The following is a 14,492-nucleotide window of genomic DNA, read 5'->3' on the forward strand; positions in this document are numbered from 1 at the left end:
AAAAAGAGCTAATGGGTCAACAAGTACATTGAATGCCTCTTTCACCTCATGTCATATGTGCTCCAGCCAAGTATAGAATCAAAAACAATATATATGGAACAAATGTGTATAAGACACTATGTAATTATGTTTGGTAAAAATTTTAGGGAAGCCCTTGAGGAAGAGTTAAAAGTACTTTGAAAAAATAGAAATAAATCAGATATAAGGAAAAGAAGTATATAAGTCATATCACAGTATTGGAGTTGAGTTCCCTGAATGATAGCAAGGCTAGGCTGGGAGGAGGAAAGTGAACTTGAAAAAGGGTCACAAGAAATCAGTTTGGATAGTCAAGGACGGCCAACCAACCTGAAGGTCACAAGATAGGGTTTTGGATGAAGATAAAAACACTTTGAGTGGGAGGGTAACTTCATTCAATTTGTGTTTAAGTAGCAATATTGAAAAGAGCAGGGATTAAAGTCAATAATTAAAATTCTTAGAATTTGACTTAATTGTAATGAAAGAACGAAATAAATACCATCATTGGGCTTATATGAGAATTCACGTTATCTGCAATTATTGTTTAAACTCTCACATGGCACTTTAAAACTTTCAAGCTATAAACTTTACCCCCAAAAAAATAAGTTTTAGGGATTTTGGCCTTTTTCTCCTTGGATTCCTGATTGCCAGATCGTTGACCCTCAAGTGCCATCCGTCCTAGAATCACTGGATCAACTAACCTTAACTTGACACTTGGGTGAATGCCATCATGTTTCTCTCAATTTACGTTAGTTGTTCCTCCACTCTCTGGGCCCTGCTGTTGCTCTAGTATTTCCCTTTTCGTTATTTCTCCAATATCAATTTATTTTTTCTTTGCTCCAGGCATGCACATTAATATTTTTCTCTAGTTCTGTGTAAACTTATTTTTTCTTTATGAACATGATCCTGACCCTGATGCTTACCTAGAGAGAATGGAACTTTCCCTCGTCTTTCAATTTACCCTAGTAGAGCTCTGCGTGTGTGCGTACAATTTCTATCATAAGATGTGTGAAAGTACTACAGATGTGACAAAGTAGTGTGTAGAGCACACATTTTGTGCTTAAACCCTTGCCCAGATCCCTCGGAAGTTAACGTTTTACCACAACGGCTTTATCATTCTCTCCCCCTTCTCCTTCTCTATATAGATCTTCATTTCTGAACCTGAGAGTAAATTGCACATGATGTGCCCCTTTGCTGTTAGCTTCTCAGTGAAAATTTCCTAAAAACACTGTGATTTCTTAGAACCTGAGTACATTTGTCAGAATCAGGACATTCACATTGTTCCCTGCTATTATGTCAGATACTTGTCAATTTTGTCAAATGTACCACTAAAGTCTTAGTGATATTCTGTTTAAGTTCCTATTTATAAAATAGCTCGTATTTATAATAATGAATAAATTAATATTTTTTCTATGAATTAAGTCAGATAAGAAATATGAAGGGAGGGGAATCCAACACTGATTTGTAGGACTTTCTAGGTGCTGGATATCACTCTGCAAATTTCATGGCTGCCACACCATTAAAAAAATAACAAAATAGTATTATTGAAAAGAAAAAAAACTCAGTGTAGCCTTATTTGGACGTCCTATTGAAGGACCACTAATTTATGCAAAGGAGATCATCCAATATAATGAAAACATGCCCGCCCTCCACTTTACACGGAATGGCTTCTATCATCCACTTAATCTGATGATCTTTTCATCTTCTTCTTTTCACATATCTTCTTTTCATCTGGTCAAAAATCACTATCATGTGAAGGCATTGACCTAGAAATCCAATTATAATTTTTTTCTTTCTTTTTTTTAAATTTATCTTTAGTAATGCTGGGACTACAAATCAGAGCTTCATTACTGATATTAATCAATCCTTAAGTGTACCTTTAAGTGTGCCTATCAACTTATGTCGAGTAAGGGATTTTAGAAGCCTGTGGCCATAGTCGTGTGGCTGCTACCTCGCGGAATGAAGCAACGGTGCCCCTTAGTAGAATCAGAAATAGGTATCTTTAATACAGCTTGAATGAGCGACGCGTCCTTTCAAAAAACAAATCCTAGATCTACTCGTTCCCTTTGGCTACGTTCAGCATCTGTCCTTTTTTGTTGTGTTTTGTTTTTAGAAGATTTTATTTATCCATTCATGAGAGACACACAGAGAGAGGCAGAGACACAGTCTCGGGAGGAGCAGGCGCCACGCAGGGAGCCGGACGCGGGACTCGATCCCGGGACCTGGGGTCACCGCCTGGGCCGAAGGCGGCCCCTGACGTCTACCCTAATGTTCTACATGGAGAACACAGATATTTCTAAATCTTCTGTATTCCTTATTCTGGAGCACACGGACTCCGTGCACCTCGCTGTCCCACTGGCGTTGGGAACAGCAGACGTGGCTGTGACGGAGGGACACTTAGGTCACAGATCGCTGGTCCCGCTTCGGCATTTCCGAAGGAGCGGGGCGGTCGGCCACCGGGGCTAGAGGGCGGCGTCACTGCGGCCCGGACGGCAGGAGACGGCGGAAGGACTCGCTGGTCGTTCGGGACACGAGGGCGGGCGTCTCCGCGTCAGTGCAGCGAGTTGGGGCGACCGAGGCCGTGCGGACGGCCCAGAGGAGGGGCGCCCGGCGGCCCCTGCCTGCCGCCCCCTGCCTGCCGCCCCGTGGGAGCCAGGCGCCGTCGGCTCGGGGTCCTGCGCCGGGCGCGGGGGGCGGGGCGGCCGCAGTGGGGGCGGCGAGAGCGGGAACGGGGCGGCCGACGGGGGAGGGCGAGAGCGGGGGCGGGGGCGGGGGCGGGGGCGGGGGGAGGGCGAGAGCGGGGACCGGGCAGCCGCGGGGCGGGGACGGGGCGGCCGCGGGGGGAGCGTCCGCAGCCGCCGCGCTCGGCCGGCCCCACGCAGCCCCTGGCGCCCTGCGCCCAACCACAGCCCCGCGGCGGCCCGGCCGCTCCCATGGGCCAGGCCCGGAGCCGGGGCCCTTCGTGCCGGGCGGGGACGCGAGGCCGAGGCGGGCAGCCCGCTCCGCCCCCCGCGTGGCCCAGTGAGCGCCGCCGACCTGCAGCGCCCGCCTGGAGGTAACCGCCCGGAGGTAACCGCCTGGAGGTAACCGCCGTCCGTGGACTGCGGGCGGTCACATGGCCGGATCCCGGTTGCACGACCCCAGAGCTCCGGCTCTTAGCTGCCAGGATGTTCTTTTCTCTGTCGCTTTGCACAAAATATAAGTAATACTGAAAAAAAGAAACAGGTCGAGATGGTTATCACACTGCCCGGACTTGACCGACCGCCGCCACACCGCTCACAGGATACTGTTTCCTTTTGAAATCAAAAGCTCACGTGATTTGAGCCATGCGGGTAGGAAGGGGAAACCTGAATTGCCTTCTTGGAGAGCTGTCTAGCCGGGTCTTGTTAAAACCAAACAAAATCCCTGCATTTCTAAAGTGTGTTCCCTATTAATCAGTGCTAATTTAAAAATATTTATCTTAGGGGCGTCTGGGTCCGTAAAGCGTCTCACCCTTGTTTCCAGCTCAGGTCATGACCTCAAGGCTTCCCGAGACCACGTGGCCTTGGGCTCTGTGCTCACAAGGAGTCTGCTGGGAGATGCTCTCCGTCTGCCCCTCCCTCCCCTCGTTCTCTCTCTCTCAAATAAACAAATACAGATTTATAAATAATAGATAAGAAGCATTTATCTTGGGGATACCTGGGTGGCTCAGCAGTTTAGCACCGCCCTCAGCCCAGGACCTGATCCTGGAGACCCAGGATCGAGTCCCACGTTGGGCTCCCGGCATGGAGCCTGCTTCTCCCTCTGCCTGTGTCTCTGCCTCCCTCTCTGTGTCTCTCATGTATAAGTAAATAAAATCTTTAAAAAAAAGAAAAGAAAAAAGAAACATTTATCTTGATAATTTATTATGATCCAGAAATAATCGATTACTATTACTGGCTTTTATTTTTGTTTCACTAGGAAAAAAATAATGATAAATCAAAAGAAAGGAAATCCTTGGTCACAATTTTGTTCAATAACCAACTTTAAAGGATGGGCATAAAGGTCACGGTAGGAAGAGTTCTGGAATGTGTGTCCAAAAAAGGTCCTCTGTGCTGCCAATCTTTGGCTTGAGCCTCTGAATACAAGGTCACTCCTCATAGCAATTGTTTTGTCTTTTTTAAAAAACTAAACACTTAGACTAAGTAATTTCTAAGTTTAATAAGGAATTAAATTAATACAGAGTGTATCATGTTCTCATGGAAAAATAACCCAGTGTTTACTTATAACTGAAACAAATATGATCAGAAAAAAAAAATAGTATTTGAAAGGCAAAAGTGGTGTAGGACAGTGTCAAAGTCCAATTGTAAATTTAGGTGTTGCCACTTTTTTTTTAAATGTTTTTGAGGAATTTATTCCCAATTCCATTTAAAAACTAAATTAAGGCAGTTATTTGACTCACCTGCAGTCCTTGCATCCTTTTTGAAATAGATACAATACTACAATACTACACACACGTTGTTGTGAGGAGTAAGTAAAAGAAGGTACAGCATACGTAACCGCGGAAGTGCATAAATAAGTCATCGTGCCCCATCTCCCGTGTAATCATACTGATCTTGCTTTGTCTAGGGAAATATTTTTAAAAATGAAAAAAATAAATTTGAATAAATGTTAAAGGGTGACGTCGACCTCTGAAATATTCTACCTAATGTGAATGGCTGAGGCCCCAATTTTTTCTAAATCATAATTCATATATGTTGAATGTAACAAGTCTCAGTACACGTAGCCATTCTTGCTCCTCCTGTGAGACACACACACATCTGTGTGTATGCTGACTTTGAGGCACCAACGAGAAGATCTGACGGAAATGTGACTATGGCGGTTGGATATATTGGTCTACTGTGTTGGTACTTGAGCTAGAACAGAAACATCCATAAAATAAAAGGATAGGTGGGGCATGGGGGGCAGGGTTCAGTCAGTTAGGTGTCCGACTGTTGGTATCAGGTCAGGCCTTGGTCTTGGGCTCCATGCTGGGTGTGGAGCCTACTTAAAAATAAATAAATAAATAAATAAAATAAAGGGATAGGTAATAATAAAAAGATAATCAGGCAAAGGATGTCCATAATGATTAAAGAAAAGAAATGGATGGAGATATAGGAAGAAATGAGTGACCAAAGAACGTATATACTTTTTAAGTTTTTATCTTAATCACACCTGGTTAACATCCAGTATTACATGAGTTTCAGGTGTAGAATAGAGTGATTCAGCACCTCCTACCACCACTGGGTGCTCAGTGCAACAAGTGCACCCGTTAGTCCCCATCACCTATTTCTCCCGTCCCCTCTCCTACCACCCCTCTGGTGACCATCAGTTTGTTCTTTACATTTGAGAGTCTATTTCTTGATTTCTTTCCTTTCTCTTTTTTTCTTCTGCTCATTGGGTTTTTAAATACCACTAGGGAGTGAAATTATGGTGTCTTTCCCTGATTTATTTCACTTAATGTAATACTGTCTAACTCCATCCATGTCTTCACAAATGGAAGGATGTCATTCTTTTTTATGGCTAATGTTTGTCCATTATTTGTCCCTTCTTATTTGTCCCATCATCGGTTGATGGGCACGTGGGCTGCTCCCACAGTTTGGCTACTGTGGATAATGCTGCTGTAAACATATGGTGCACGTATTCCTTTGAACTAGTGTTTTCTAGTCTTTGGGTAAATAGCCAGTAGTAAAATTGCCAGACCTTAACTTCTTTAGGAACTCACATAATCTTTTTCATAGTGGCTGCACCAGTTTGCATTCCCACCAACAGTTCAAGAGGGCTCCTTCTTCTGAACATCCTCTCTAATACCTGTTGTTTCTTGTATTGTTGATTTTAGCCATTATGACAGGTGTGAGGTGATATCTCACTGTAGTTGTGATTTGTATTTCCCTGATGATAAGTGATGATGAGCATCTTTCCATGTGTCTGTTGGCCATTTGTTTGTCTTCTTTGGAAAAGTGTCTGTTCATGTCTTCTGGCCATTTTTAATTGGATTATTTGTTTTTTGGTTGTTAAGATTTTTAAGTTCTTTACAAAATTTGGTTACTTACCCTTTACCATACCCTTTACCAGATCATTGGCAAATACCTGCTCCCATTCAGTAGGCTGCCTCTTAGTTTTGTTGATTGTTTCCTTCACTGTGCAGAAGCTTTCTGTTTTGATACAGTCCCAATAGTTTATTTTCGCTTTTATTTCTCTTGCCTTAGGAGACATATCTAGAAAAAACGTTGCTATGGCCGCTGTCAGAGAGGTTACTGCCTGTGTTCTCTTCTAGGATTTTGATGGTTTCCTGTCTCATATTTAGGTCTTTAATCCATTTTGAATTTATTTCTGTGTCTGGTGTAAGAAAGTGGTCCAGATTCTATTCGGCATGTGGCTGCCCAGTTTTCCCAACACCATTTGTTGAAGACACTGTCTTTTTCCCATTGAATATTCTTTCCTGCTTTGTCAAAGACTAATTGACCATATAATTGTGGGTCCACTTCCGGGTTTTTTATTCTGTCCTATTGATCTTTGTGTCTATTTTGTGCCAGTGCCATATTGTTTTGATCACCATAGCTCGGTAGTAGAACTTGACGTCAGGAATTGTGATGCCTGCAGCTTTACTTTTCTTTTTCAAGATTGCTTCCGCTATTTCGAGTCTTTTGTGGTTCCATACGAATTTTAGGATTGTTCATTCTAGCTTCTGATAAATGCTGTGGATATTTTGATAGAGATCATATTAAGTGTGTAGATTACTTTGGATAGGATAGACAAGTTAACAATATTTGTTCTTCCAATTCACGAGCATGGAATGTTTTTCTATTTCTTTGCATCGTCTTGAATTTCTTTCATCAGTGTTTTATAGTTCTCACAGTAAAAGTCTTTCACCCTTTGGTTAAGTTTATTCCTAGGTATCTTATTATTTTTGGTGCAGTTGTAAACAGGATCAGTTCCTTGATTTCTCTTTCTGCTGCTTCATTGCTGGTGTAGAGAAATGCAACAGATTTTTGTACATTGACTTTGTATCCTGCAACTTTACTGAATTTGTTTCTTAGTTTTAGCAGTTTTTTTATGGAGTCTTTTGGGTTTTCTAGATGTAGTGTCATATCATCTGCAAATAGTGAGTTTTATTTCTTCCTTAGAAATCTGGATGTCTTTTATTTCTTTTTGTTGTCTGATTGCTGTAGTCAGGACTTCAAGTACATGTTGAATAAAAGTAAGAGTGGACATCCTTGTCTTTTTCCTGTCCTTTGGGGAAAAGCTCTCAGTGTTTCCACATTAAGGATGATGTTAGCTGTGGATTTTTCATATATGGCCTATATTATATTGAGGTATATTCCCACTAAACCTATTTTGTTGAGGGTTTTTGTCAAAAATGGATGTTGTTCTTTGTCAAATGTATTTTTCTTCCATCTATTGAGATGATTGTATGGTTCTCATCCTTTTCCTTATTGATGTGATGAATCATGTTGATTGATTTGTGCACTGCAACCCAGGAATAAATCCCGTTTGATTGTGATGAATTATATTATTATTAACAATTAGGTATTGTTGGATTTGGTTTGCTAGTATTTTGTTGAGGATTTTTGCATCTATGTTCATCAGAAATATTGGCCTGCAGTTCTCTTTGTTTGTGATGTCTTTATCTGGTTTTGGTATCAGGGTAATGCTGAACTCAGATGAATTTAGAAGTTTTTTTTCCCCCTTTTCTATTTTTTGGAATACTTTGATAATAGGTATTAACTCGTCTTTAAATGTTTAGTAGAATTTGCCTGTGAAGCCAGCAAGCCCTATACTTCTGTTTGTTAGCAATTTTTTTATTACTAAGTCCATTTCTTTGCTGGTAATCAATCTGTTTGAATTTTCTATTTCTTCCTGTTTCAGTTTTGGTAGATTGTGTGTTTCTATGAATTTATCCATTTCTTCTAGTTTGTCCATTTGTTGGCATCTAGTTTTTCATAATATATATTCCTTTAATTGTTTGTATTCCTGTGGTGTTGGTTGTTATTTCTCCTCTCTTGTTCGTGATTTTATTTGAGTCCTTTCTCTGACAAAAGAATATTTTAGCAATCATTCCATATAGAGTTAAATAATAAACTTTTAACCAAAAACAATGTTGTGATGTGAAACAAAGACTGCAATTACTTAACATTACCCTAAGTAAGACTGAGAAGGACAAATACTATGATCCCACTGGTATGTGGAATCTAAAAAGCAAATGAATAAACAAATATACAAAAAGCATAATTAGAGCTATAAATACAGAGAACGAACTATGGTTGCCAGAGGCAAGTGACAGGGAGGCTAAGCAGAGTGGGTAAAGGGGAGTGGGAGATTCAGGCTTTGCAGTTATGGAATAAATAAGTCATAGGAATAAAAGGCACAGCATAAGGAATACAGTCCATGATATTATAATAGCAATGTATGGTGACAGATGTAACTAGCTGTGCTTGTGGTGAGCACTGCATAACGTATAGAGAAGTCGAATCACTACTACGTTGTGTACCTGAAACCCATGTAGACATCCTGTGTCAACTATAGTCAAAAAAAGAAAAAAAAGGCCATAGGGAGGTTTGAGGAACTGTCTTTCAAGAATAAAACTTGAAGGCAATTCTCCTTGGTTCCTCAATACCAGCTAGTAAGGAAAACAAAATATACAACAGGAGCTTTGACCCTGAGAAGTCCTATGATTTCCTGAAACTTTGTAGCTTCTTCATGCCTATCACTTATTAATCTGCTTTGCTGAAAATAAATAAGAGCAAACCCCTAAAAGGAAAAAAAAGTCATCTTTTACTTTTAATCGTTAGAATATTAGTTGTTTTTAAAGTACATTTCAGTAAGTCTATTAATTTTAAATGCCAAAAAATCATGCTCACTACAGATATTAAAGAAAAATATTTCTTCTCATGTACTTGTATGTGTTTGTTTCATCTTGTCATTTGAATATAGATTTTGAGCAGTTTGTCCGTCTTTTTCCATCTGTGGAGGTTGATTTTGTATATATCGTCTAAGGAACACATATTGCAGTTATGCAGATTTCCAACATGCCAAGGAAAAGGAGCCTCTATTTCAATTTCTATTTCATTAAGGCTTATTTTCTTTCTATATTAAAAGGCTTTCAAAAAGGTTTTTCAGGACAGCCTGGGTGGCTCAGCAGTTTAGCGCCGCCCTCAGCCCAGGACCTGATCCTGAGACCCAGGATCGAGTCCCACATTGGGCTCCCTGCATGGAGCCTGCTTCTCCCTCTGCCTGTGTCTCTGCTTCTCCCTCTCCCTTTCTCTCTCTCTCTCTCTCTCTCTCTGTGTGTCTCTCATGAATAAATAAATAGAATCTTAAAAACAAACAAACAAAAAAAAAAACAAAAAGGTTTTTTATAGTTGATATCTCAAATACATCGCCTAATATAACATTAACTCCCAGTAAATAACTAAATTTTAGAACATAACATAGTTATTTGTTGATTTGAATTGATATGGGAGAAAAACTTAGTCTGGTTCAAAATTTTTATTTCTGAATAGTTGAAGAAATAAACCCCATCAGTCTTCCTTGAAATATGCTCTCATTCTAAGCTATTTTCATGAATTCTTGTTATTGCAGACAGAAGATAAATGTCCCTGTTGAAGTTCTAATATGAAGCAGCTAGATAAGGAACAAGGTTTTACCACTTACTATTTATGTGTGTATATATACACAGGTCGAGAATAGACAGCTCAGAAAGAGTTAAATTATCAAAAGTTTGTAAAGTCGGGCAGCCTTGGTGGCTCAGCGGTTTAGCTCCGCCTTCAGCCCAGGGCGTGACCTTGGGGTCTCTGGATCGAGTCTCACGTGGGGCTCCCTGCATGGAGCCTGCTTCTCCCTCTGCCTGTGTCTCTGCCTCTCTCTCTCTCTCTCTCTCTCTCTGTCTCTCATAAATAAATAAATAAAATCTTAAAAAAAAAATGAAAAAAGTTTGTAAAGTCTAATGGATCTGAGACAAAAAAGTCTCTTTTCTACTAAATTGCTTGAACTTGGATAGTTTTAGTCTTAACTATCTTATCTGTTAAATAAGAACTACCTCTACATCGAGACGTAGTAAAGACGGGACCCCATGCCTGTAATGCCGGGTGTAGTGCTGGCCTCTCGCAAGTCACAGACACTTGGTAGTTAGTATCTTAATGAACTTTTAGAGCATGCGCAACACATGCGCTCTTGAAGATCAAAGTAACTTTTACATAACTCCTGGTTTTCTTTGCCAGTAAGTAACATACTTAATTAGTTGCTTTTGTCTGTTACCTAAGTGATGACTGAGTACTTAGTATGAGCCAGGTACTGTGCTGGATGCACTGTTGGTAAAGTGATGATTAAGATGTGGCCACTATTTTCAAGGAGCTCTCAGTTTAGTAGGAGATCTTAAAAGATTTTAAGAAACCAGCGTGAAATTGATTGGTTTGGCCAAGAAAAGGCAAGCAAAGCCAGCTGCCAGGAAACTTCAACAAGCATCAGCAGCTCGGTGAAGCTCCCCAAATGAAATATGTACCTAAAACTCACAGATAATGCCAGATTATATATGCTAGCTTCTTCTTTTTTAAAATTATGACTACTAATGGAGATACTTAAAAACTACTTTTTAATGATGTGTTTTGTGATGTAATTCTAAGAGACAGAATACTATACCAAAGAGGAAAAAGGAAAATTATGTACGAATTATAGTTCCCTATGAAATTTAATGGTCTCTCAGCTGCATGTATCTCCATCGTATAAAGCACTTAGTCAAAATACATAAAATTATAATAGTGGGATGAGACCAAATATTTAGATCCGTCTAGTGAAATTCTCCACATGGGTCTCGTTTTATTCATCAATTTGTCCATTCACTCTTCTGCTGATCAATCAAGCTTTTTATTGGAACAAATCCAATTCCATTTATTTAAATTTACAAATTTATAGATAGTTACCATGTAAAGTATATGAAACTAGAAGGCTCTGAAATCATTGACAGTAACTATCACGGAAGAAATTATCTCAGCAAATTAAGAAAATGTCAGAATTTTAGAAATGTTCATAATAATCATTGTAAGAATGAATTAAAATTTTTCTAGATACACAACCATAATTTGGCACTGATGACATAATGTAATGCAGGTTTTACTACTATGTCTTTTAATATTTAAACGTAGGATATCCACGTTTATAATTATCACCTATTTGTGAAAGTTAAAAGATATTGCCCACTGTCTCTATTACAAGTAAAAAACTATCGAATTGAGTTTCAAAAAGAGAAATCTATCAAAGAAATTAGATATAAAGGAATAATCCATCATTCTTTATCCAAGTTGAGCTGCATATACACTTCATCGGGAGATGAGTTTATCTTCTCGGGAAGTACTTGAAAGGATTCTAAAATCTATGTGGTTTACACACGTAATACTGGTATTTATATTACCATTTGCTATAATTTTTAGAATACTAGGTGAAGTTTTAAAAATTATATATATTAAGATAAAAATCACTTCTTTATCAGTAGTTTCTTATTTATTATTTTATTATTTCTTCTTGGACTGGTGGACGTATATTTACGTGTACCTTACAGTTGTCGTGGTCTACAGGAACTGTTGAATGGACACAAACATCAGAGTATGTGTTAGGTAAAGGAGCAACCAAGTGTGGAGTGCCAGCAGTTTGCCAGTCTGCTGAGTATTTTTAGGTATCATTGAAGGCTTAAAACAACTCTATAATTTGAGCATCATTACTCTCCTTGTGAGAAGACAAAACTATTTCAAAACTTTAGTTAAGTAGCACCATTTATCTAGCTTAGATGGCGGAAGGAGACTTGAACTCAGGTCTTTCCAATACCGTGGTTTTCCCAGTTGTCAGTAAACAACCTACTGCTTATGGGGATTTAGTTCAACCATGTATCACCAGAACACTAGAAATCAATGCACATAAATCAAGCATCGGTTTTTTGTCCTGACTGTATTTGAAAGAGAACATCCCTTCTGTAAATTAAAAAAAAAAAAACAAAAAACTGCCATTTGCCAAAAAATTGTGACTAATTCCGTAAATGTCTGTCCACATTATACTCCTGAGATCCTTTCATGAACCACTCAGGGTGAAGCTGGAACACTTGGTGAGTAGCAATCTGCTTCTCACTGATAACAACCGCCTCGCTGCCAGTCGCCAGCTCCATCCTTCCAGGTTATTTAGATCAAAGCTGCTGGAGTTATCCTTGACTCCCTTCTCCCTCTTACATCTTACCTCTGATCCATCAGCATTTAAAAAAACAAAAACAAAACAAAACAAAAGCCTTCAACATATGTTGAGAATCTGTCCACTCCTTACTATGTTCATTGCTACCACCCTGGTTTCATCATAAACTGACTGGAAGTCTTCCTTCCACCTAAACCTTCTCTACAGAGATAAGCCTCTCGTAACTATACTAGAGTTTAATATCATTCATGGCTTCAATTAATAGATTAATGGTGTTTGCATTTTTTTCTGAGATATTTTATAACTAGTATAATTTCCTAATTACCTCAAATATTTTATTTACTTCCCTTTTCCTTTTAAGAGAGACAGGCAAGATTTTTTATTATTTGATCATGAAAAGATGAAGGAACCTTTCAAATGACCAGGTAAGTTTATCTAAAAAAAAAAAAAAAGTCTCAAGCAGGACTTGCCGCTAATAATTGTATGTTCTTAAATGCTGACTCATGATTTTGATGACTTACTGAGTCGATAGGTTGAACACCTGACATTTCTTTCCTCACTTAACACCTCAAATGTAAAATACTCATCTGAAGCTTACCTAGAGTGCACATGTGGTTTTGAACCTAAAAGGATACACTGAAATAGTAAGAAAAAAAGCATCCATTTTGCCCAAGGTATAGCTCAGGCCTTCTCGGACCCTTTGACTTTTGGAAATAAAGACCTAGGAGTCCCTAACCTAGACATTTTGTTGAGACCCATTTTTAAAAGGGTGTCATGTGTAGCCCAAGATATAAGCTTGAAAGTTGATACGAGTGGGGCTTTGTGACAGAACCACAGATGTTCAGTACATGATATATTTATTTTTTACACCAGTGGCCCTTATAAAAAGGGCCAGAAGATCGGCTTATAACAAGTCAACTAATGACATGATATAGAGAGGCCCCTGGTTCAGTGGCTGTTGTTGCAGCTGCGTCCCATTACCTTTTAGAGACCTAGAACACGCTTGCATTCCGAGTGGCATTTGTCTTTTGACTATCAAACATTCCTGCCATAAATAAGGATTTTCCCTGCTTTTCAAAAATGTTTCACAGTTTGGTCTAGGGGACGCGAAAATGTTGCTTTTCCTTAATGAGATTCCCCCTTTACGGATCCCTAGAGCTGCAATGAGCATTTTCTGAGGCCCAGCCCCGCTCTCCTCTCCGCCGGGTCCGGGCTACCCCCTGGGCCCGCAGACGTGATGATGACCTGAATTCCACAAAGCCAGCCCTGGGGACCGCACGACTGTCGCTTGCGATCCTGACTTGATCGCTGTCCCTCCGCTACTCCTTCCAATGGGGGGTGACGCAGTCCATCCTAGGACGACCACCTGCCGCCCGAGCCCGGGAGGCCGCCGGGGGTGGACCTGGGCCCGGGGCTCCGTGAGTGCAGGCGCGGGGCGGGGGGGCGGGGGGGGCTCGGGCACTGTCGTCTGAAGCCCCGGGGTGGCTGTGGGGACGCCGCGTGCCGGAAACAAGAACCACACTCGTCTCCCTCCCGAGGGAGTCCCGAGCGCACGCAGGCCACGGCGTCGAGCGGCGCCCCTGCTGCCAGCCCAGCGCGTCTCCCGCCTTCGGAAGGAGCAGCCTGGAGGTCCGCCCTGCGCGACCGCCGTTCCGGGAGCACCCGCTCATCCTGCCCGGTGCCCCCGCTCGCTGGGCTGGCGGGCGGCGGGCCTGCGGGGTGGGTGCCCTGCGCCTGCACCCGCCGCCCGCACACGCACCGCACACGCACCGCACACGCACCGCCGCCCGCACACACACCGCCGCCTGCACACACACCGCCGCCCGCACCCGCACCGCCGCCCGCACCCGCCGCCCGCACACACACCGCCGCCCGCACACGCAGCTGCCCGCACCCGCACCGCCGCCCGCACGCACTGCCGCCGCCCGCACATGCACCGCACCCGCACCGCGGCCCGCACACGCCGCCGCCCGCTGTGCGCTCACCGGCGCGCGGACCTGCTCTGAGGCTCGGGGCCGCAGCGGGAAGCCTCGGGGCCGCTGGGACGGGCGGGCGGGGGCGCTCGGCGGGCCGGGGCGCGACAGGTGCACCCGAGCCTCTGGGGCAGCACCGGGCGGGGGCCCCCCGCACCGCCGGCCCGAATGACGGACGCCTTGCTCAGCTACGAGTCGCGGCCATCGCCCTTTGCCGCCCACGGTTTCCACAAGATGATTCGCACAAGCCCGAGCCGTGACCTCGCTGACATCCCTGGTTGTGGCACCGAAGACGACAGTTCCCCGGATCTGTGTGAAACGAGGCCTGTCTTGTCT

At 42.3% G+C, this 14,492-nt stretch overlaps 1 protein-coding gene across 4 annotated transcripts in view; it reads left to right on the plus strand.

Moving 5' to 3' along the window:
* EPHA3 (EPH receptor A3) overlaps window positions 1-14,492 on the plus strand; it is a 324,141-nt gene that overhangs the window by 210,303 nt on the left and 99,346 nt on the right. The gene's annotated exons all lie outside the window — the stretch shown is intronic.

This window comes from Vulpes vulpes, chromosome 1, assembly GCF_048418805.1.
Source record: "Vulpes vulpes isolate BD-2025 chromosome 1, VulVul3, whole genome shotgun sequence".
Taxonomy (NCBI): Eukaryota; Metazoa; Chordata; class Mammalia; order Carnivora; family Canidae; genus Vulpes; species Vulpes vulpes.